This window comes from Oxyura jamaicensis, chromosome 4 (genome assembly GCF_011077185.1).
Source record: "Oxyura jamaicensis isolate SHBP4307 breed ruddy duck chromosome 4, BPBGC_Ojam_1.0, whole genome shotgun sequence".
Lineage (NCBI taxonomy): Eukaryota > Metazoa > Chordata > Aves > Anseriformes > Anatidae > Oxyura > Oxyura jamaicensis.
In genome coordinates, this window is record NC_048896.1 from 59399000 (window position 1) to 59422117 (window position 23118).

The window sequence follows — 23118 nt, forward strand, 5'->3', positions numbered from 1 at the left end:
TTAAGGCAATCAATATTTTGACTGGGAGAGTAGAACAATAAAAATTGTAAAGCAGAAATCAAATTTTAAAATGTTTCTTCATCATTACAGCATTCATTGCTGTTAAGCATGAAGATATATGAGAGGTCTGAATGGGAAAACAGACTCATGATTACAAGATTCAAAATATCCCTGCACAATTGAAAACAACAACAAAAGCATTGAAAAGAAGGGCTGTATGTATTAGGAAAATTTTATTCCATATAGAGTTGTGATAGATAACAAGTAAAGCACTAAATATAAATTTAACAGTATAGATGATTTATATTCTCAATGCATTTTTTAGATACCATTTTTCTTATTTAATGTAGGCAGACCGGCACATATCAAGACATCTCCACATACACAGGAGAAGTTACATGCAATTTCACAAAGTAAAAACTGGTCATGATCTGGAGAGGCATGGAAGATGAGTCTTGTTCTGTCACTCAAATCACAGGGCTGAAAACCAGGGCTGTTTCCCACACTGACCTTCACTGGGATATCAATATATATAACAGATGGCCACTACCAGCATGTGCTGTACAATTCTGACACTTCACAATAAGTGCAGGTGCCAAGTGCCAGCCCTCCGTGCTAGTTCTATGCAGATTTGGCCTCTGGGAATGATCCTGATTTTCTCCAGTCAGAAGAGTAAGCACCAGTAGTTTCACCTGAGTTATCATCAGAGATTTGGTGTGAAACCATCCTCCTCCTTTGTTCATTAGGGGAGTTTCATCTGAGCAGTAAAATGTCATCATTCTCCCAAAGTAAACTGAGCTCTTTACTCTTGCAACTTCATACTGGAGCTCTTTGACACAATTGTCCAAAAGGTTTGGGTGATTTTACTTGATATTTTTCTATTTTCCACAAATGACCTAGTAGAAATGGTGACAATTTGACAGAGTAATTCAATATATTAATTTTGCAGCACATTCAGTATGACCACAAGTTGTCTTTTCAAACTGTATTGACCAAGTGTTTTTGCAACAGGCAAGATAATCACATCAGAATTAAGAATAAAGTTGTAATGATGAGAAGTATAAAAAGAATCAAAAATTCATTTTTGCACCTTTCTATGTTATCACAGTGGCCTTTTTTTCCTTACTGATTTCAGTTTTTTATTCTTATCTTGTAAAATTTGTAAATGTAATCATTTTGGTTACATAACATTACTCCTTTTAGCACAAAAACTTAGCCTTAGTTCACAATTCTGTTTGTGAAACATGGTGAGATCGAAAATTAATTTCACCATGCTTAATCACTCAATTATTATCAGGAAAGGTAAACAGTTAACAGCTACATTTGTTAAATATCTTGATAATAGTTTGGTTAAGATATTATGGAAAAGATTTTTTTCTCTTTGAAATAGAAGCTCTCCAACACTTATGTCTCCCAGTACTCTCTTCATCCTAAATTGTATTTAAAATGTATTCAAATATTTAAGCCAGCTCTAGTCCAGTGGTATATGACTTACATGCATACAATTTTGTAGAATTAAGAACTCATTATGAATTATGCATGCAAAATGTGCTTTTTTCCCCCATAAACATACATATAAAATTTGATCACCTAAACAAGATGAATAGTAAGCGTTTGACACAGCCCCTGAAATAAATGATGGTGGATGCTCCAGATATCTTTATCATGTTGGGTACATGCTCCAAACAAAGCTTGAACTGTCCTATTCATTTCCTTTCCACTCCAGCTGATTCTTGGTACACAGAATTGAATCCTTCTATAAAATAACCTGAGATGTCCTATCTTATGTGATATAGATCTGTGCCCCAAAATGACAAAATCATTTTCTAAACTCCAGAAAAACATGGGATATGATTTCTAGTGCTTCTAAAAGAAAATGTTGGCTCACTTTTTACGAGTTAACAAAAACCAACATATTTATTATTCATTTTATATTTCACTTATACCAAATGAGAGTGAAACTCTCTTGGTTTCTGGCTAATGCATTCAAAAGTCCCCTGGCCATCACAGTGAAAAGGAAACCTGCAGCCAGACTTCACAACTTGAAAAACCTAGGCAGAAGTAAAGGGTAGTTACATGTACCCTTGACAGAAGTAAGACAGAATTTTCTCCTCTGGTTTTGGGTGATTTTTTTTCTGTCAGAGGTGTGTGCAGTATTTTTGAAATAGATGGAAAAATATATGATCAATAGATGATTAATAATGATAAAAAATTAAAAATCTAGCTTGTCTCTTCTTTCATTTCTAGTACTTTCCCATTACTTTTTCAGGAAACTTCCACTTATGTCTATAAAGGATTGGAAAATTTGTGCAAATGTCAGCATAATTCATTAGTATAGTTTGCTGTGCTCTTGTGGTTGTCATGTTAATGCTCTCTATCATATGTAGATACTCAATTCTCTCCTTCACTCCCCTCACAGTTTGCTATTCTTTCTTTTTATTTCTGCACTGATGCACAGCCCCAGTTTCCTTCATTACTGCTCATTTTAAGCAGTAGCTTGCCAGGGCTTTGTCAGGGCTGGAGTTAGTGAGTGATAGCTTAAAGACCCTGGAGCTGGGTATCTGGATTTCCGCCTCTCTATCCCAGCAGTTAAAATTGTTCTTTTGTGCCTCTGCACTTCTGTGTGTGAGTTAGAAATTCACTTTGTATGCAATTTAGCATCTTTAAATTTTTTAACTGCCCTTAAGTAACAAGTTTGTTTATTTATTTATTCCCAAAAATGTCCTTCTGAGCTCAAAGTACTCTTGTCCAGAAGTTTGGTCCAGAGGACGAAGGTCAATTCCACCAACAGGTACACCTTTGCAACTTTGTCTTTTCAAGGAATGTTCTTTGGAGTCTCAAAGGGGTGTGCCTACATTCTCTGGCATCCATACTGCCCATTATTGTGGATCACACAGACCACAGGTAAGGGTTTTGAGGAGAACAGCAGGAAGTAGTAGATGAAAAGAATTTGATTTCTGCTTTCATGTGAAGGAGGGAAATCTTTATTTAGATGAAATTGTCTGTAAATAGATTGAGAAAGTATAATTTGTCTTCACCTCTTTTAAAATTATGATATTTAACTGTATATTAGAATAGGACATAGTTCTTCCCTACTTCTTCCAGTGTGTGCCTACAGTCTATGAAATGCTTTAGAAGAAGAAATAATCATAATAATAATAAAATATTTTTCCAACAACAAAATGGTGTTGTCCAGTGGGATAGGTTCTTCTCCAGCATGTTAAAAGTCTCTGCCAGATGCTTTATTCCTTTAACATTTGCAAAGTTTTTGTTTCTGTCCTCGTGAGTCCTGATGTTTCTTTTAAGGCTGGAAATGGTAAATGTTGGTGCAAACTCATTTGCATCAAAAATACCGAGCTTATCACAAAGTAATCTAAGAACAAATACCCAAGGCTCCAGAACATGTATTTAACCACATTCTGTTTCAGTGTATATGAAATGAAAGCCAAAGCTTTAGTTTTATACCTCAGGCTATATCCTAGTAAAGGGGTTATGTAGTTTTCTTAAGAAGTTTGGGTTAGGGAATTTTATTTGTTGCAATTCTTTGCTGGTTGAATTGGAATGTGACTTACCTTTAACTCTCTATCTATGGTTTTACTTAATTGAAAGTAAAATGACCCTGAAACAAGACCTTTGTTCCAAATAACCTAAAGCATGATTTGGTAAGGGAGTCTGAATCAAACAGCTTTTCTAGATGTTATGAAATATTACAGCTGGTTCATTAAAAATAATAAGCTTACAAAGAAATGATACTTGATTATAAAATATTATAACTTTTAACTGTTTTTTTTTTTTTTTTTCAAGGACCAAGAGGTCGGAGAGGTCAAGTATGCAGAATGATCTGATAGAGATGATGAGAGAAATTAGGTCCCATGAGTCTGCCATATGAAGGAGGAGAGACAGCAGATGGCTCTGTGGCCTGTCTTGGTCCCATCTTCTTGATACCTATATGCCCCTTCTGACAGAACATTGAGTAACTTGCTCCAAATAAGATGAAGATTAATTGTTTCTGTCTCCAGAGTGATGGTCTTCTCCTGAGGCACTGTATCCACTATGAGGATACAAATGCACACCTTGAGAGTTTATCTTTTTGGTTTTCTTCCCAAAAAGAAAAGCCATTATTACTTCATCTTGCTTGCTTGTTGTAGTCACAGCCTAGGGTTGTATGGAGAGTTTCAATGTGGATTTAAGTTGCACTGAGCTGAGAAGGCTTGTGGGATTCCAGATGGTTTGAGCTCATCAAGGAAAAGAAAGTATGGTCCATGCAATGAGTCCTAGTAAGAGTAGTGTTCAAATAACCAGAATCACATTTATTTTAAGCAACATTATATTGTACTTAGTTGTTTAAGACCAGACTTTTAAAGGCAGTTTGGCACCTGGAATTCAAAGAAAATGCCAAGATAAAGTGTACTACCACTGACTGCAATGGTGCTTTTAAGTGCTTTTTGAAACTAAATCCCATTAAGTATTTGTTTGCTTCATCCTAAAATAGTATTTTTTTCAAAAGAGAAAACAAAGCAAAAAACAAACAAACAAACAAACAAAAACATTTCAGGGCAAATCTAAAAAGTTGTTTCCTTGCAGACATTCCCATTGACTTATAAAACATACTCTTAACATGACCAGGCTGGCAGTGATTCAGTACAGCTTGCTGGAGCTGATTACCAAGAATAAGCACCAACTGTCCTCACTCTCTTGTGGTCTCCTCACTGGTAGTTGGGCTCCTCTTGCTCTTATGGCTTGGACCCCTGAAGGGGCAAGTCAGCTGCCCCAGAGACCCACTTACTACCCTGTAGATAGCCTGGTGACTCTCCCCATCTTTGTATTACTACAATGTCTGCTGAGCCCTAGCCTGGCTTGATAACTATACAACTCTGTGTAGCAAGGGTTTATTTGCTACAAGACTTGCTTTCATTGAAGGCAGAGGTAATCCTTGTTGCTGACTTTACTGTGAGAAGAGGGAGATTACTTCATTCCAAAAAGGTAACCTGGTCTTTATCACAATTGTAACGTATGTTTAAGTAAGTGGATGTGTTTTTTTCATATTATAATATCTAAGTGGTTTTTATATATATATATATATAAAGCTATTTTTTTATTATAATTTGGTACCCTAAATTACTGTAAAGAAGTTTCATCTGCACCTTATTACTTGATTCAAATTATTCTCCATTAAGTTAGTGAAACAGAGTTATCATGACTTTACTCTTTTCCATTTTTTATCATTTTATCTGTAAAACCACCCTGATGAATTCTTTAATTCTCTATGTTTCAGTTTAATAAATTTGCTTTAGAAATTTGGGACTCTTAATTTATGCAGGAACAAGGAATATGAAAATATGCACATATTAACATATTCAGTGAATGATGTGTATGAAGATGTAATATTTCTTGTTTATTTTTAGCTTTTTAGATGTTTTTAGCTTTTTTTTTTTTTTTTTTCCCATAAAGATACTCTTAGAAAGTAAGCACAAATATGTGACAAGATTTTTTGAGGTGATGGGTTCCTTAAGCACCCAATGGGTTTAAGCATGGGTAAAAACAAAGACTGCCAGTTTAGGACCATCTACATGTGGATTTAGGTAACACATTTTGGACCTCTGTCAGCAGGTTGGTCTAAAATTATATTTCAACTACTGAATTAAAATTATTTTCTGCAAATGCTTAATTTCTTTTATTAAATCTGTTTGTTAGGTTTATGTTATTAATGCATGCTTAAAAACGCTGTATCATTCTAAGTTCTATGTTATTTTTAGGCTTACTAAATGACATGGATAACACTGATGAAATTGTGGTGAAACAGTGTTGATAGTCAGTTTTGAAAGGTATGGCACTAGATCAAAGTTCATCTATTAAATTCTTTACTCTGAATGATCAGCTGACACACAGCATTTGAACACCATGCTTTGTCCTCAGAAGGTAATGCATGGGCTTGACCTGGGTATAATTCACCGAACTTTTCATTTTCATGGCTCACTATAGAACCTTACAGTGGAGATATCTCTCTTATTTGTTACTAAGACTTTGCTGGCAGAAATACATCTTCATATGCTTCTGTCTTTGAAGAAGCAGAAATCAGCCTTGATAATTCACTTCTAGGTACAAATTTAAAATACTAGTTTGTTCCGTAGAAATAGTTTGTTAAAACATTTGGGGCAATAATATGTTCTCATTCTTCTGCTTGATGCTGAAATCTCTTCTACAAAGCATCCATTGTTTATAGTGGACTGTTGATTGTCTTGATTTGGTGGGTTGAAGCCTTGGGTGTATATGTCTCTGTGTCCTGGACAAATTCAGTTACATTTACAGTCTTCTATTTAAACTTATCTCAGTAGCCATGAGTATGTTATTTTTAGACCCTTTTTCTAAAAGGACTGTATGTGTGGAGCAGCTGTTCATCTCATTCTAGAAGGTACTGAATTTTATGAGTGAATGGAGTTTACAGATGCCTAGAAAGCTGCAAAGATAATATTTCAGTATTAGAAGAACATTTCTTCCTTCTGTAATTTCAAGGCTATTAGATGTAGATTTATTTTACTATTTAAGTATGAATCCCCTATTGGCACAGTGATACATAAATATGGAAAGCTATGTTGAATCAAGAGTGTACTAGAGACACAAGTGTGATTCTCATGAGTCAAATGGCCTTTTGAGTTCCTAATTCAGAAAGGACTTAACCAAGAGCAGACCGGTGTTAGCTGCCCACCTGGCACAGATCTAGCGCCCCACTGCATAGGCACTGGGCAAATGCCAGTACACTTGCATGGTTTTGGCATACAGGTATGTGTAGTGATTTAAACTCTCAGATGGAATGAGTAGCCCCTTGAAACTTCACTTCATACTGCACACTTAGATGAAGAGCTTTCTCTTTCCCGAACTCCATGTGTGTTTTTAAGCAACACAGTTGTTTTACAATAATTCACAATGACTCATGCAATGTTTGAAGCTGGAAAAGACTTCTGAAGGTCCAATGGCCCTACCCAGAGAAAGTTGCCCAGGACTATGTCCAGACACGTTTTGAAGATCTCCAGGGAGGGAGACTTCAAAGCCTCCCTAGGTAACTGGTTCCAGTGCTCTGTCACCTGCACAATGAAGTGCTTCCTGGTGTTCAGGAAGAACCTTCTGTGTTCCAGTTTGTGCCTATTTCCTCTTGTCTTGTCAGTGATCACCACTGAAAAGAGCCTGGCTCAGTCATGTTTATTCCTTCCCTTTGGGTATTTACAAACATTGATGAGATCCCTCCCTGAATAGGCAACAAATTTTAAGAACCTTATTGTAAAGTCAATATAGCATTCAGCTAATCTGCAAAAGTGTTTTTTTGTTGTTTGTTTGTTTGTTTGTTAGTTTTTAAGAATACTACTTTGTAATTAAAAAAAAAAAAAAAAGTTAAAGAACATATTTCAATTTTTAGCTTCTCAGGACCAGTTCCTCACATTTTCCCCCCATGAAAACAGCCATAGAATTATTTCCTTTCCCAAGAAGGAAGACTCTTAAATCCACAAAGGACTTTAAAAATTGATTACTTTTATAGCTAGGATTTGTTATATGAGTATTCACATTATGTGACTTTTTTTTTTTTTTGTCAAGCTTATCACAAAACAAATTTTTCTAACCTGATTACTTGTAGGAAATAAATAAAATACTAGAAATCCTACTGAAGTGGATGTATTACTTTTATTTAACTGAGTATTTATTAAAACATTTTATAAAATTACGCTCTTCTAATTCTTAGAACTCAAAAAAGAACTTTTTAATCTGCAATAGCTATTATATGAATGTGGATGATTGAAATGTTATGATGATTTTCAGCCATGATATTAATAAACATAACTAATCAGTACTCAAAGTAAAACTTGATTTTCTGAAATGTTAGTTATTTGTCTGAACATCAGCTGGTATTTACAAACTGCAATTTTCCTCCTGTATAATGTGTTTGTGCTTAATATAAACAGCTCATTAGGAGACTCTGTCAGTACCCGTGATTAGTTAAACCACAAACCTAATTTCAGGCTATAGTATGCCAAACTGATAACCTGCATGTTTGTATTCATATTGCTAGATGTTTCTGAGTGCAGTGACATCTCTTTGTGGGCAAGGCTGTGATATATCTTCTCTGCACAGAATTTATCAAGGAGATAAATCTATGTCTTGAGTTTCCTTCTTTAGAGTTTGGAATGATTTGCATGCTTGTATATAAACAGTATAAATGGTTGTTCAATGTGAACTTTGGAAGAAGTCAGATATTTGACTCAAAGGGTAGAAATAGAAACGTGTGTCATCAAATTGCCATCTTCATAGAATGGCTTGGGTTGGAAGGGACCTTTAAGATCATCTAATTCCAACTCCCTGTACTGGACAGGGATGCCACCCACTAGATCAGGTTGTCCAGGTGCACATCCAACCTTGTCTTGAACACCTTTGGGGAGGGGGCATCCACAGCTTTTCTGGACAGCCTGTTCCAGTGTCTCACCACCCTATCTTTATTTTTAGTAGCTGTAATCTTCTTAATTTTATTTTCTTTTATTTTCACAGTGAACTGTATACATGAAAAGTACCTTGCTTAAAACTGAACAATAAAAAATCTCTTCAAGTCTTTTTCTGCCTCCAGATTTCATCACTGTTTCTCTAGGACATTACTACCATCTTGGTGTTGGTATTTTGGCTGGCAAGGAATCACTGCTTGTAGAAGAATCACCTAAATCAACTGTTCAGAGGGGCACCTGGCACTGCTCCCAATATGCAAGGTGAGGGTAAAAGGGGCCCATGAAAATATGTTCATGAAAGCAAGTGGGTTTTTCTATTTTCTGAGCTGCTGGCTCAGCCCCCTAAGGATGCTTATAATGTGGGTGTAGCACTTGCTGGAATTGGAGATACAGTTCTTTAAAAGCCTGTGGCAGGTCCTTTACACTTTAAAGTGCAGTCACTATATAGCCTGAACATGAAAAAGATAATACCAGCTGAAAGTGCTACTGATAAACATTTTTTAAAACTGAAGTTGCTTACTCGGCCAGCTAATAAGATACCAGTTATGTCCTGAAATAATGAAATATTTTATTAGACGGTGCTCAGCAGAATTGCATCACTGCTGTTAAAAATATTTATAAAATGAATTTGAAGGGCATTGTGGCCCATTAATGTCATCACTCCTGACATATTATCAGGACAGCATACCACAATCTAATGTTATTTAGCAAAAACTCTTAGCTAATGCCAGGACCTAGCAGTGTGTGTGCAAAGTTATTTAGCTAAGTTGACTTCTAATGCAGAGAATAAGAAAAGGACAGCCTACTCTAGAAATGTAAAATTATTTTTATTCTCTGCGTGTACTTATATATTTTAAATAGGAAGGGGAAAAAGCTTTAAATGTAGCAAGAAGGAACATATAAAAACATTAATTCTATTGGACTGATGACCAAGGACATTTTAAAACTGTTAAATGGAAATTTATGCATATCTGTTGGGCTTTAGTTCCCCAAAATTTCATGGTATTATGCTCACCATAGTATAGCACATTATTCACCTTGCAGATTTTCTACATAATTTCCTTGTGTAGTATATGATTAAATTTCAGGAAAATAATACAAAGGGGAAAAATACAATGTTCAATGGACAAGCAGGTGCCAGACCAGAAAAATCCTTCCACCTCCCCATCTCTCCTTTTTCTGTCTGCAATTTTCTGGCACATCCTCAGAATCTGTGCCTCCGGCTGCACAACTGCAGTTAGAGCCTAAATTGCTCTAGCCTCTGACTGACCCCACGATCCCTATTGCCCTTGGCCTCAGGTTTGTGTTCCTTGTCTTGTATATTCTCTGCAGTTTGTGCTGGCCAGGGATGTCCTGTTTCAGAATACTAAACCAGTACAAAAATGTCACTTGCCGCATTGGGGCAGCTTTCTGCCAAAGAAGGGCACTAAATATAGTACAGGACAGGAGATATGTTAGATATAGGGGAAGAAGCTCACTGCAATGAGGGGATGATTTTGGTGCTGGAGTTGGTTTTGACTCCCACATTGCTGCCCCCTCAGCCCATTGACTTGGGGGAATCTCTGAACATCTCTCCAAAGACATCTTAATCAGGGCTGAAATAGCACAAAGATTACACTACAGATAACCTTCTAGAATGATTTTGGAATTAATTTTGTTGCTGCTATTAATGCTGTAGAATACTTTTTCCCAGGAGGGGGATATTTGACTTCAGCAAGATTATTAGACTGAAGGAGTGTTGCTTCACACGAGTGGTCCTGTTTAAGTTGTGTTTGACAGCAAAGGCTACAGTGTACTCCTGTGTTTCCTGAGACTGCACAAGGATATCTCTTGCTGGGTGATTTCCAGTTCTTCCTGTCAGATTAATTTCAAGGAGTTGGGAGCATTAACAACTTTCTCTTGAAGAGCACTGGCAAGGATTTCTGTCTCCCCTTCTCCCATAGCTTTAATCATATATTAGGCCTCAAGAGGAGACTGTAGACCACTAATGCTGTACAAATATGCCAAAGTGATAACATCTCTGAGTTACCTGTGAAAGAAAGACAAGTACTGAATAATGGAGCATTCAGCTATGTCAACATCACCTGTACTATATGGAGGAAAGGGACATTTTCACTACATATAGGGACTAGTTGGAGGCATGCATTGAAGGGCAAAGGAAGAAGAGAGAAAGCTATTCACAGATTTCATGAGCTTGCTCAATCTTAAACATAGGAATTAATATATTTCCAAAGTTTAATTCCAACAAAATAAAACATTGACTGCATGTCAGAAATATGCTTGCCTCTTTCCCTGGAGATGAGAACTCTTCCAGAAACTCATCCAAAGACACACACTCTCGCTCTGTCCCTCCTCGTGTTTTGGACTCTTCCATGCTATGTTCAAACTTGTATGTAGACAGACCAGGAAGGTCAGCCATAAACTGTGTATTCCACTGGAACACTTGTCAAAATATTAGATAGTAACCTGTACTCTGAAGGATGCTTTATTTGAATTAGATCTATATGTTAACTAAAACTGGACTGTTCTTTCCATGTATATTTAACAGTCAGAAAATCTTCTTTGTTAGATATAAATTACCAAGTTGAAAGAACTCTTGTTTTGTGCAAAGCTATTTTGCTGACTTCTTCCTATCCAAGGTGTTCTGCTGATAGCATCTTGTTCTCTTAAGTGAATTTCTTGTAAAAAGATGATGTCAGCTTTTTCTGTTTCAACAGTTTTTTGTAGTTATAACTCTAAGCCATTTATGTTCCACATTACAAATTCAATTATTTGATTTGCCATCATTCACCTCTGTAATACTCGACCATTTGATATACTGTACAATGTCATTGTAAAAATTTAACATAACTATAAAGAGAACAACATATTCTAAACCTATTTGTCTGGAGATGTTGGTTCTCATAATAGTCAATATATCAGTATGACACTCTGAAACATACTAGAATACTTTGCTTATTTTGATGCTTGATCTTTTATAAAGTCAGGATAACCCATTTTCTCATTTCAGACTCTTAGTTTTTTATATTTCCAATTAATTATTTATCAATAAAATAATGCAATTAAAGTATTTTCAACAAAAATGAAACAAGAATGTTTAAACTATTTGTGACAATTAACACAGATGTGGATAAGCCAGTACCATAAGCAATGCAGTAACCCAGTACAAAAACAATGACGGTGGAATTTTTTTTTTCCTTTCAAGGTGTGCAGATGTGGTTAGACTGATTTTAAAACAAACAAAACAACAACAACAAAACCCAACACTTTGGCCTTGAAAAATTCTATTAGTGACCAGTCATCATATCCAATTTTCCCTGGCTGATGGAATCTGACAAGATCGCAGCCTATGGGAATATGGCTGCAGGCCAGTAATTTTTTTGTTCTTGTCAGGCATACTCAAAAGGGTAAGGCCATCTGCTTTCCAGCAATTAGATACTCCCCTTTCAATTGTAATATACTGTGAGTTGGATAATTTATTCATCCCAGGGTAAACTTAAACATTTGCAGTACGGTGAAGCCTGACAGGAATAAATAGCTCCACTCTTTCTTGTCCAGTCCATGGAGTTCTTCAGCAGCTCACTCATGTTGTCCCTGTGAATGAACATGCCTTCTCACACTCTTTTTACTGCTTTGATATGTAAAGCATTGGCCATCATTACCCAGTTTCCTGAGGAATTCGGGAAGTCCATGGAACTTTAGCTTAAATATTTTCAGTAGCCATTAAAGACCTAAGTAGATGGCGCGATTCAGCCTGGTAACGTGGCTGGTATGGTGAGAAGACTACAGAGCAGATACAAAAGCGGATAGTAATATAAAAGACAATGTCATTGTTGATCTTTGAGTTTTTCAGAGATTCAGAGAAAATTGTCCCACTTGAAATAAAAATTAGTGTATTGTCTTGTACTTGAGAGTTTTTCTCAATTATAGTGTGTAGTTTTCAAGAACTACATTGATAAAATTTCACTGGTGGAACAGTTGTTTTTTTTTAAATATGCATCAAAGATACAAATACAAGTATTCCTAGAAATCAGTCTTAAATTATAATTTACACCCATAAAGTAGGAAATATTGAAGTGAGTCAGGAACTAAAAATATCACAGGCCATTGATCAGAATTAAGAATATCAGTTCCAACACAGTGGATCCTAGAAATTAGAGTGCTCATGGGTGAAATTAGAAATACTTGGTCGTCGTGGAAGTCAATATGCTAGACCTGGTACTTGTGTAGATTAGCATTGAAATCAATACAGCTCTTGCAGTTTGTCATAGCTTCTGGTGATGTTAATTTAAGGTAATATTTATGACAGTATTTTCTAGTGTTTTGTCTCTGTGTAGATGGTCAGAAGGGGTCTGTTGGCTCTAAAAATGCATTAAGAAACATTAGGCATGAAAATGAGGAGACTAATGGTGAAGATGATGTGATTGTGGTGGTACATACTTGATCTGGAAGTATTTCAGTAGCATATCGTCCCATTAACAGACTGAACCTTTAAGAGACGAGGCAGTGTACAGAGCCTTATTGCAGCATTTTCCATCTGCTAAAAAGTTAGATGTTGCCATTAATTCCATAGGCTCATGATTTAGCACTCTCTCACACTTGATGCTGTGTACGTACCCCCTGGCAACCATCAATTGCAGTGGAGACTGAAATTTGTCTTGCTTTAGGTGAAACAAAGTGATATTTACTGAAATATTAAACAGGAGAACAGATTGCAAAACCCCAGGCTAGACATCATGAGGAGCTTCAGACACATCTTTAGGGCATTTTTTTTTTTCTACTTCACTTCATAAGTAGGATAAGGTAAACACCTACCCTTTATGAGCAAACATTGCTTCTTATAAACCCATAGGCAGAAGATATTTACTTACTTACAAAAGAAAGTTAAATTCTGATAGGAATGTGATGTATATTATCTCTAACTTAATGGAATTGTGAAAATTCATTTTCATTTTCTGGAGTGAACATGCTTCCCGCAAATTCTTTGAAAATATACTCTTTACTTTAAAAACTTCAGTCTGGCTGAATTGAGGTTACAACCCTAAAATGTTTCCTAACACTAATCTCACATATTACCAGAGTGATAATAACTTTCTTCAGCTGAGCATGGTGTAAAATGAACAGTGAATAGGACTGCTGATCTTTCATTTTTGTTCCTTCAGTCACCTTTTCTGAACATATATTTGATTAAATCTTTAGACTAGAAGGAAGAACAGGGTTTTGTAAACTCAAAGCAGTATTTCCAGAAGGTAAAAATGGGGTGAAAAGGCAGATTTTTTTTTCTCTCTCTATATGCTAACATTATTTTATCATAAAAGGAGAAACACCTAGGACTAAGGAAGGCCTCAGAAAAGGGATCCAAAAGCATCTCCAGATAATTTTGTTCTTGACATCCTCCTTTCCTCTGAGTTTTTCTTATGAAAATGTTTTCTCTACAGACTGTGGGGATATTTTAACTGAGATAAACAACTACATTTCTGCAAAATGTTTTTATCCACAAAAGGACATGGGTGAACCATGGGCAGCATTATTGTGCCTAGAGTTCAGTTTCAGGAGTAGCATTCACAAACTCAGCTGCATACCCACACTTCCCTGGAATGAGTGAAAATCTACAGAGTCCAGGACTGAGATGGGTAACAGTGGATGGAGGATGCCTACACTGAATTTCCAGAAGAATTAGGAGGTATTTACTTCAATATGTTTCTCTCAGAGAAACACTATTATCTGAAATAAGTATCTGTATAACATTTGGACTTTTATGCTTAAATTCTTCTTTGCATGTTAATTTACTGAATCGCTCCATTGGCAGAGTAAAGCAAACTTGATATTCTTCTTTTAACATTGTACAAGCAGTTTGGCTAATTTCCATCAAGAATCCCATACTCTCTTTGAGAATTAGAACATTATTGTGATTTATTTTTTTTATTTCTTTTTTTTTAAAAAATTCAATTTACGGAGCTGGGACTCTGTGAATTTCTATGGTATGGTAGAGAACCAAGGACCACGTGGAAATATGGCTTCAAACCTGGCTCTCAGGGAAATCTTATTACATTGTCATAGTTGTAGCTGGGATTGAGATTTGTGCTAATACTTGTTCCTGCTCTCTTTACAGATAGCTGCAGTTTTTCTTTGGTTTAGATGTCACCTCTGGAAGATGGAAACAAGATACTGTATGTGCAGTTGAAATAGTTTTGTTGTTGTTGTTGTTGTTTGTTTGTGCTTTTTTTTTCTTTTTTTTTTTTTTCAATATGGTACTGCAAGCCCCACCATTGATTCATTTCTATACAACTCAAATATGAATCTTGCAGGTTACCTGTTTTGTACATCTTTTTCTTGCCTTTTTATTTTTATTTTTTTAAACTCCCCTCAGCAGGAACTGTTTTAGAGTCCTCAATCATCTGAAATGGGATATGGACTCAAACTGGAATACCAACTCTGTGCTGCTGCCCACCTTTGGGACAGTTTCTGACTTGACACAAATGTCATGTTTCCTGCTCTCTCTGTGATAGCCAGAATGTGAAGCATAATATTCAGATGCTGTAATCCTGGGAGGAAAAAAAGCGGGGGAGGTGTTCAAACCCAGGCACAAACAGTCAGGATCTCAATTTTACATCTCAGGTCCATTGAGAACTGTGATATGGTACTTGATCCTTAATCCCATGAAGTACTTAAATTCTCTCTGTCTTCAACAGGAACTTAAAGTGCTTAAAACACAACATTCACCTTGAGATAAACAGTATGCCTTCACCCCAAAAGGGAACACTGCAGCAAGCTTCTAGATCACTATTGCTTTTATATATATTCAATTTATGAAATGATCATTCCAGGAGAGAAAGTATCCAGGTGAGACTTACACTTTTCATTGGAAAGCATTAAATTGTGATCTGCTTAATATTTCATATTTAGGTTAATGTCTTCAAGACTTTAAGAACTCATGCCAAGAAAACTTACAGATCATCTACTGTAGCTGTCAATCCAAAAAGCAGACAATGGTGAGATATACACTACCATGAAAGGCAAAATAAGGGAGCAGAAACATTCCTCATGCTGTTATCTACCTTGTCTACTACAGCAGTATTTCAGTATATGCATGTTGTATTTCAAAACATACTCATATAATAATATATATATATCTCCTTAAGTATCACACTTTCATTAGATTATAACAGCCACACATTTTTTATGTGTACATTTGTGTTTGTTTTGCAAATAATGTAAGTTACTAAATGAAGCCCAAATTAATTTCAAGCGTTCTTAAGGCTGGGTTTTTGTTTTTGTTTTGTTTGGGTTTGGGTTTGTGTGTGTGTGTATTTTATGCCTATTTCTGGGGGAAATAGGCAGTCTTGATCAGTTCTTTCATGGAAAAATACAGTAATTCATTTTTCTTAAATACAGTGATTCAGAAAAGTTGCCAAGGATTAACTGGTTTTAAAACCACTTAAGTTTTGGCATTCTTTGTGGTACTTTCTCTACATTTAGGACAAGCTAATGGAGAGATAGAGGCCCTTGCATTTTCCCTGTTTCCCACCACCCCATTAAGATATTGCTCACAACAGTGAAACTGCACACTTTGATTAACACACAGAAAAGTTCATGTTTATGTAAATGTGAAAGTTAAGGTGTTTCCTGACAGAATGGAGAAAAATTCTTAACTTGAAATGTCTTCTATCAATAGCTAAACAGAAAGTGCCTCAGACAATGTATAAACATCTGTCATTTCTTATGACTCCCTCTTTCTTTTTTACATTTTAAAGAGTTCAATATAAAAATATATTTTTTCAATGTCTTTCTTCATGTTTGGAAAAATCATAAGCCTTTTCTGCATCTTCCTATGTTGGCTTTCCAAAACTTATGAGTACTACAATGCTGTGCAGAGAAATGGCTCTATGTTTGTTGTACCTGTACAATCTTATAAAACTTTAATGATTATTATCAATCACATTTTAAAAATACAATGTTTAAAGTTTTGTTATTTTTCTATAATGAATGTCTTAAACATTTTAAAATATTATTTTTAAATTAATTTTATTTTTTATGAATTTTAAAATGATATTCAAAAAATATATTTTTTTTTTCCTGTACTGATTGTTTCTATGAAAGATGTTACCTCTTAATACAACTATGCTAATACCTTCATGCTCCTGTGATTACACTGGCAGCATCAACACAACAGAATATTTGGTTAAGTTATTCCATATCAGAAATGCAAATTCCTTTTGTTCAATTTTGATTTTTTTTTTTCACAAATATTTGTGCTTATACAGAAATCAAGACCGGCATCCAGTGTGCACTGTTTTTTTTCCATCTCCTGTTTTCCAGTCAGCTTTGTGGGACAGAGCAGAAGTAGAGTACTACATAATGAGGCTGCGATTGTAAGAATAGATTTACATATAATGCTGTAAACTTTCTGTGATGTGATTAAGCTCTTTAAATGATGACAGTGTAACTGATGAAGAAACCAAGACGAGGTCTTCAAAATATATTATGTCAGCCATTCTGTGACAATATTTATTTACCTAAGATTGGTATGATGCTACCATTGACACAGAAATATACTGTATTCAGACATACTCACAAACTATAGAATCAATCCAGTATATGTTGACTTAGCCTGGAAAAAAATCATTTCCAGACAACCAAAGAGTGTTCTTGAAATCTCTGTAAACAATTTATAAAATTATTTACCTTGCTCAGCTGTTAGAGGTGGATTCATTGTTTTATCTGAGGCAGAGTATAATACCTTCAAAGGCAGCAAAGACTCTCTGGAAGTATAAAGGACACATTCAGCCTTGATGCAGTGTAATACAATTTTTATGGACTCCTTAGGTAGTAAGAGCTATGGGTGAGGACTCTGTTGTTGTCTGTCTTCTCATTCTCTTCTGTTTCTTCAGTGTATTGTTTACAATGGAGTCCAAGTAGTAATGCGATTTCTGTTTCTGGAATGTGCTATTCGATGGTATTTCTTTGATGCACTATTCTTAAGAATAGCGTATACTTGTTTGCAGTTATACTCATCACAGTTTCTTTGAATCTCTTCAGCAGATGGAGTAATTTAAAAAGACTATGGGACTCCAGGACAGGTGGAAGAAGATTTTCAGTCAGCCCTTTAGGACCTGGAGAATATAAGAGTGATTAATGAGACACTGTTAAGATAGTGAGTAACCAAGACATGGCTGCTGAATGTTACTGAAATAATAACCAGGCTTCTGGGAGTAAAAAGGCTCTTTCCAGGGTTTGGGGCAGGCAGGATTGGGAAAAGATGTGAAAGTTGGTGCTTGAGCTTTATGCATTAATGTGCCTTTTTACATTTCTTATCAAATTTAAGGGAAAAGATGTAGCATACCTGTCTCTGTGCTGCTGTTGTCAATGTATTTCTGTGACCTCTCAAATGTGGATTTAGGGTGTGTGCATTTAGGGTGGAAGAGACCTCTTCCATTCACCTTATCCACTGGCTGTGTTTTGGGGACTAGCTCCAGGAGCTGTGGAAGTCTTTACCATCAGCATCCCTTTGCTTGCCTACAAAAATAGAACCATTTTCTACCTCACAAGAAAACAGGTAAATTGGGATTTTGGTAACTGTGAGAATTAATGACTGGATTCTGTAAACTGTCCTGAGAGTTTAACTGACTGGCAGCATGCTCCAAAAAAAAATCTCATAAACTATTTAGGAAGTGCAAGATATGGGGAGTATCTCATATTTTCACATGGTGAGTATTCTATATTTTCAATATCATTATTACTGAGAAACTGTGAGGTTCCCTCTATAATAAGGAGAGCCTGGAGGGCACCTATTGTGTGTGACAAAGCAGAGATCTTTCTGTTCATTCATAGCACATTTCCTTGTCAGCAGGATTGTTTTTTACAACATTGCCATGAAAGAGAGAATAACAACACCAAGAAGCTTTGTAAGCCCTCTCTGGAAATCTGTGGAATTTGTTTGTTTAAAATGTCTATAATTGTTCATGCATTTTGCTTCAGATTGAGCATCATGAAGCCCTGTGTCTGAGAAAATAATCAGTATCTTATCTAAATTAAAATCTAAATTAAATCTATGTGCCTTGTGATTCGACCTTTTCTTTTCTGTGTTTGTTTTATTGTTGGGCTGAATTCACTCTTGTTTCAAAGAAAGTGAAGGAACATTAAAATCTCTAACAGATATCCCATTCAAAGGAAAAATCAGAAGAAGTAGGAAGAGCAGCCTGGGAGATCACATTAGCCTACTCTTGTCATGTTTCTTTCTTTTTACATGAGACGTGACCTGACAGGAATACTGGGTACTACTACTGCTGTAGGATTTTCACTGGCTGAATAAAATAGGTAGATGCTTCTTACATTTGCCAAGCTATTCAATTTAAATATTTCTATATAATGGTAGTGATCACCTAGGAGACTAAACATGACTTTCCTTTTTATCTGGCATCTGCCTTTCAAACTGGCTCAGTAAAGTACTGTTTGAACATGGGCATTTCTGAAGGGGAAGAAAAAAAGGGTGGTAAACACCATCTGTCTTCCAAACTATAGAAACAATTTAACAAAAAATAAATGTAAAAGAAAAACATTGTCAGTAATTGTTGCATCCAAAGTAAAGATGCAGTGGGTATTTACAGGACTTTAACAGGGTCTGTGGGTAGGCCACACCATTCCCAGTCTGTCCAGGTCAGAAATGGCAGGCACCTCCACTCCCTCATGCTGGCCTAGGATCTGTTCCTCAAGAGCTCAGCTCCCACCGGTCAGGCATGGAGGGGGCCCTTCAAGCATCTGTTGCCCTTTCAGAGTATATATTTCTGCTTTTGGAATTCAAAGCTCAGCATTCACTGAAATACAAAAAGGCCTGGTTTCCTCCTGCCTTTCTCTGTCTATCCTTGCATATCTCTTTGGAAAAACATGAAAAATCCACGCTGGTTTAGTGCCTAGTAGGGAATATATTTGTATTCAGTTTACAGTCAGGAGTAGGTTATGTTAAAGATTATTTAACACTACCAGAAGCAGAATGCTATAGTATGTCTAATTAAAAATAAAGTGTACCAGCTTCAGCTAGTTCAAAGGCAGAAATTATTTTAATATTCTGTATGTCACAGTATATAATGTAAAAATGTACTATTGCTGCTAACTTTGTTTTGATCTATTATTCTTCCTATTGCAAACAAATGTTTAGGAGCTCTCATTTTATTTTATTTTATTTATTTATTTATTTTTCTGGGCTAGGTGGGAGTAATCTAGTAATTGTACTACGGAGTTCATCATAAAACATGTAGTCAGTAGTTGAGCATTGGCTCATAACTTTTTAAGAGCCTTTTTCATTTTGTGTTGATGTGTAAATACAATTCATATTTTCCAGTTTATAGTGAGCCTGGGGGGGTGGTGGTAGAGGTGGAATTCAGAATACATTGTGGTATTTAAAATAGAGCATAAACTAGGTATGATCGTTTTAGGGAAACAGAACATATGAAGGCACATATTCTTCAGATGCAACACTGTGCTGGATCTAACTGGAATGGAATTAATTTTCCTCACAGTAGCCCATATGGTGCTGTGTTTTGGATTTGTGTAAAACAGAGCTGGTAGCACACAAGCTCTTTGGCTACTGCTGAACAGGTCTTGCAGAGCAGCAAGGATTTGTCTTTGTCTCCCTCTGTCCTCACCAGTGGGTAGGCGGGGGGTGAGCAAGGTGTTGGGAAGGAACACAGCCAGGACAGCTGACCTGAACTGGCCAAAGTTATATCCCATATCATATAATATTGTGCTCAACAATAAAAATTGCAAGTGTTTGTTGTTGTTGTTGTTGTTTTCCTTGCCAGAGTAACTTGATCAGAGACTGAATGGGTATCATTCTTTTTATGGGAGATGGTGACCGATTGCCTTTACATCACTTTTTTCCCCTTCTATCTTTTGCTTATTAAACTGCATTTATTGTGACCTACCAGTTTCCTCACTTTTGCTCTTCCTATTCCCTCTCCTGCCCCTGTGATAGAGGGGAGTGGGAAGCTGTGGGGGTACTAAGACGCTGGCCAGAAACAGCCCACCACAGCTGCGAAGACTCTCTAGTGTGCTCTGCAAAGGTGGTTAGAAATGTGATTGTGAGGGATGTATGTGGCACTTACATGCGTTAATTTTAGAGAAAAGGCCAGGAAATATTTGAATAATTATGAATTTTAAAACAAATATAAATGAACACTGCTGCAAAACCTAGCTGTTTCTGGAGAATTGGTTGTCTATGAATCATGTACTGAGTAAGAAGAACTTCAATACATTACAAGTCACTGAGACAAACTTACTGTTAATACAGCTATGTTCTTCTGTGTTGTATGGGTGAAAACACATCAGATATGTATTTTACTACTTTTTGCTGTTTCAAAGTGAAAGTGAGGAGATTTTCTATAGGGTTACTGTTATATTCTTTTCCTAGATAAATTAACAGTGCATAATTTCTTAAGAAGATTTACTATGGGAGAAACTTATTGGGAATCTTCCAGGAGCTTGTTACCCATCAAATATTCAGTTTTTAAGATCAACAGCTTGAGTAAATGGTAAGTTTATTTAATTTACTCTTCACATAAAAAATTGCATTACAATTATACTTACAATTTTTATGTTGTTTCACTAAAAAATATCAATTTGACTATGAGATGTTTTGACTTAAAAACAACACCCTAAAACAAAAACAAAACAAAAAAAAACAAAAGCACAATAAAGATATTTCAAAGGAAAAATACATCAAAGCCTAAAAGCTTAATAGTAGAAAATGAAAAAGAAGCAGTTTCTGTATGATACGACCATTCAAAAAATCCAGTGGAAATTTATCTAGAAAGTAAAAAAAAAAAAAAAAAATGGAGCAGGGGAAGCGGGACTTGATGTGTGTACTGAACAGTCAATTACATATCATTAGTGGATATTCTTTCATTTTCATGTGGTATTATAAAACATCTAAGGGGTAGTGGGAATGTAATACTTCAGACACACAGAGTGTGGTTACTGCATTCATTAATTGCCCAGCTATTGCTTCATGCTTTCAGACCAGTATCATTGTTTCAAAAAGTAGATAGGGAGTGATTTCAAAGAGAACTGAGTCAAGCCCAGAAATCATGTATATTAAAATTTGTCTTGAACAGACCTTGTAAAACAGAGTTGCCCCTTTCTCTGAATTTCAGCAATTATTGTTTCATAGATAAGAAAGACCTATGGAAGCAATTATACCACAGATATAGACTCATCTTTCAAGTCTTACAAAATTCAGATTTTGAAATAATTTTATTTTTTTTTTCAAATAAATATCTATACTCTCCTAAGAGTTCTCCGTAGAGTTTAAGTATTGGCTATTGTCCTTTCCTGGTGTTTTTTGTTTGTTTGTTTGTTTGTTTGTTTGTTTTCATTGCAGCAAGGAATTGCTCAAAATATGAAGAAAATGCTTAAGTTAATATTCTCTGATTTTGTCTGATTTGACTAGCCAAGTCTATTCAGTGCCTAAAGTCTACAGTCATTCATGTTCAAGTTCACTTCACTTTAACTTTCTAAAATGATGAAAACCAACAGTCTGTAAGAATAAACTGTCATGAATTTGGCAAACTGCATGGTTGCAGAAGTACTAAATTCCGTTTTGGTGGCAGAGTCAGAACTACACACTGTGGCTGAGAATTGCATTATATTTTCTCATACAGATACATTCCAATGGAAGTGTTATCTGAGAGACCCTCTTGTTACACAAACACAAATTCTAACCTGTCGTAATACTACAATGTGAACAGCAGTATTGGCTGAGGCTGAAATATTTACAGAATGAATAGTTTATGTTAACCTACTGCTTTGCTTAGCAGAGTTCTTCATATATTACTGCACACATAAGTGAGAGATGCAACCTTACTTCCTCACTGCCAGCCTTATAAAAATGCTGTTCTCTCTCACGCTTCCCTCAGATAAGACCTTCTCCCTCTGTGGTATGACTGCTAATCTGAAAGCATGAATTTCAGGGATGGGACTCTACCTTTTATTGTTATTATTATTATTGCCATAGTATACAGTCTAATTTCCTTCTTCATTTACATTTTCTGAAAGAACATCCGTATGAAATTTCTTATGATACTTAGTTTGTTTACTGTGGTCAAAAGTAATTTCAGTGCAAACAAAACAGCCTAGAATTTACTTTCCACTTCCAATGTTACTGGCATATTAGCATTAGATCTGCTTAATAATATAAGTGAAATTACAGGAAATTGCAGTGTGTCTGCAACTGTGCCAACACAGTCATAAAAACTCCAAAATAGCTTTCCAAAAATCCTATTTTCAATGTCAGTGAGTATGAGGTCTATGAGTTATGGACAGCACAACATATACAATGAAAATTGGCTAAAAGGAGTTCCTGTATGTTCTTTGGTAAATTTAAGATGTCAGTGTATCGCTTTTTACTTTATGCAGTAACAATTCTAATCAGTTCTATCTTAGGTTACAAATTAATACCCTCTGATGAGCTGCCAATCTAGAGCAACTTATGCTTTTGCTGATTAATATACAATGCCTATCTTTATTTTTAGATTGAGCTATGCTTTCAAAGCCACCTTTGAGCTGTTCTTCTAAGTACCTCACATGATGTGTATGGGTATCTCTTTTTTTTTTTTTTTTTTTTTTTTTTTTTTTTTTTTTT

The 23118-nt window shown here is 35.7% G+C and overlaps 1 long non-coding RNA gene across 6 annotated transcripts in view; it reads left to right on the top strand.

The window, feature by feature from the left end:
• Positions 1-1571: 1571 nt before the first annotated feature.
• The window catches only part of LOC118166609, a 21730-nt gene continuing 183 nt past the window's right edge, over positions 1572-23118 (top strand). Inside the window, exons 1-5 of one of the 6 annotated variants that reach the window (XR_004750629.1) lie at positions 1572-2910; positions 3812-4983; positions 17523-17641; positions 17809-18039; positions 20890-21010. This is a non-coding gene — a long non-coding RNA (uncharacterized LOC118166609). Of the gene's footprint in view, positions 2911-3811; positions 4984-17522; positions 18040-20889; positions 21075-21369; positions 21770-23118 lie in introns of those variants that run through there. The other 5 variants (XR_004750628.1, XR_004750627.1, XR_004750624.1 and 2 more) reach the window with 5 other exon arrangements.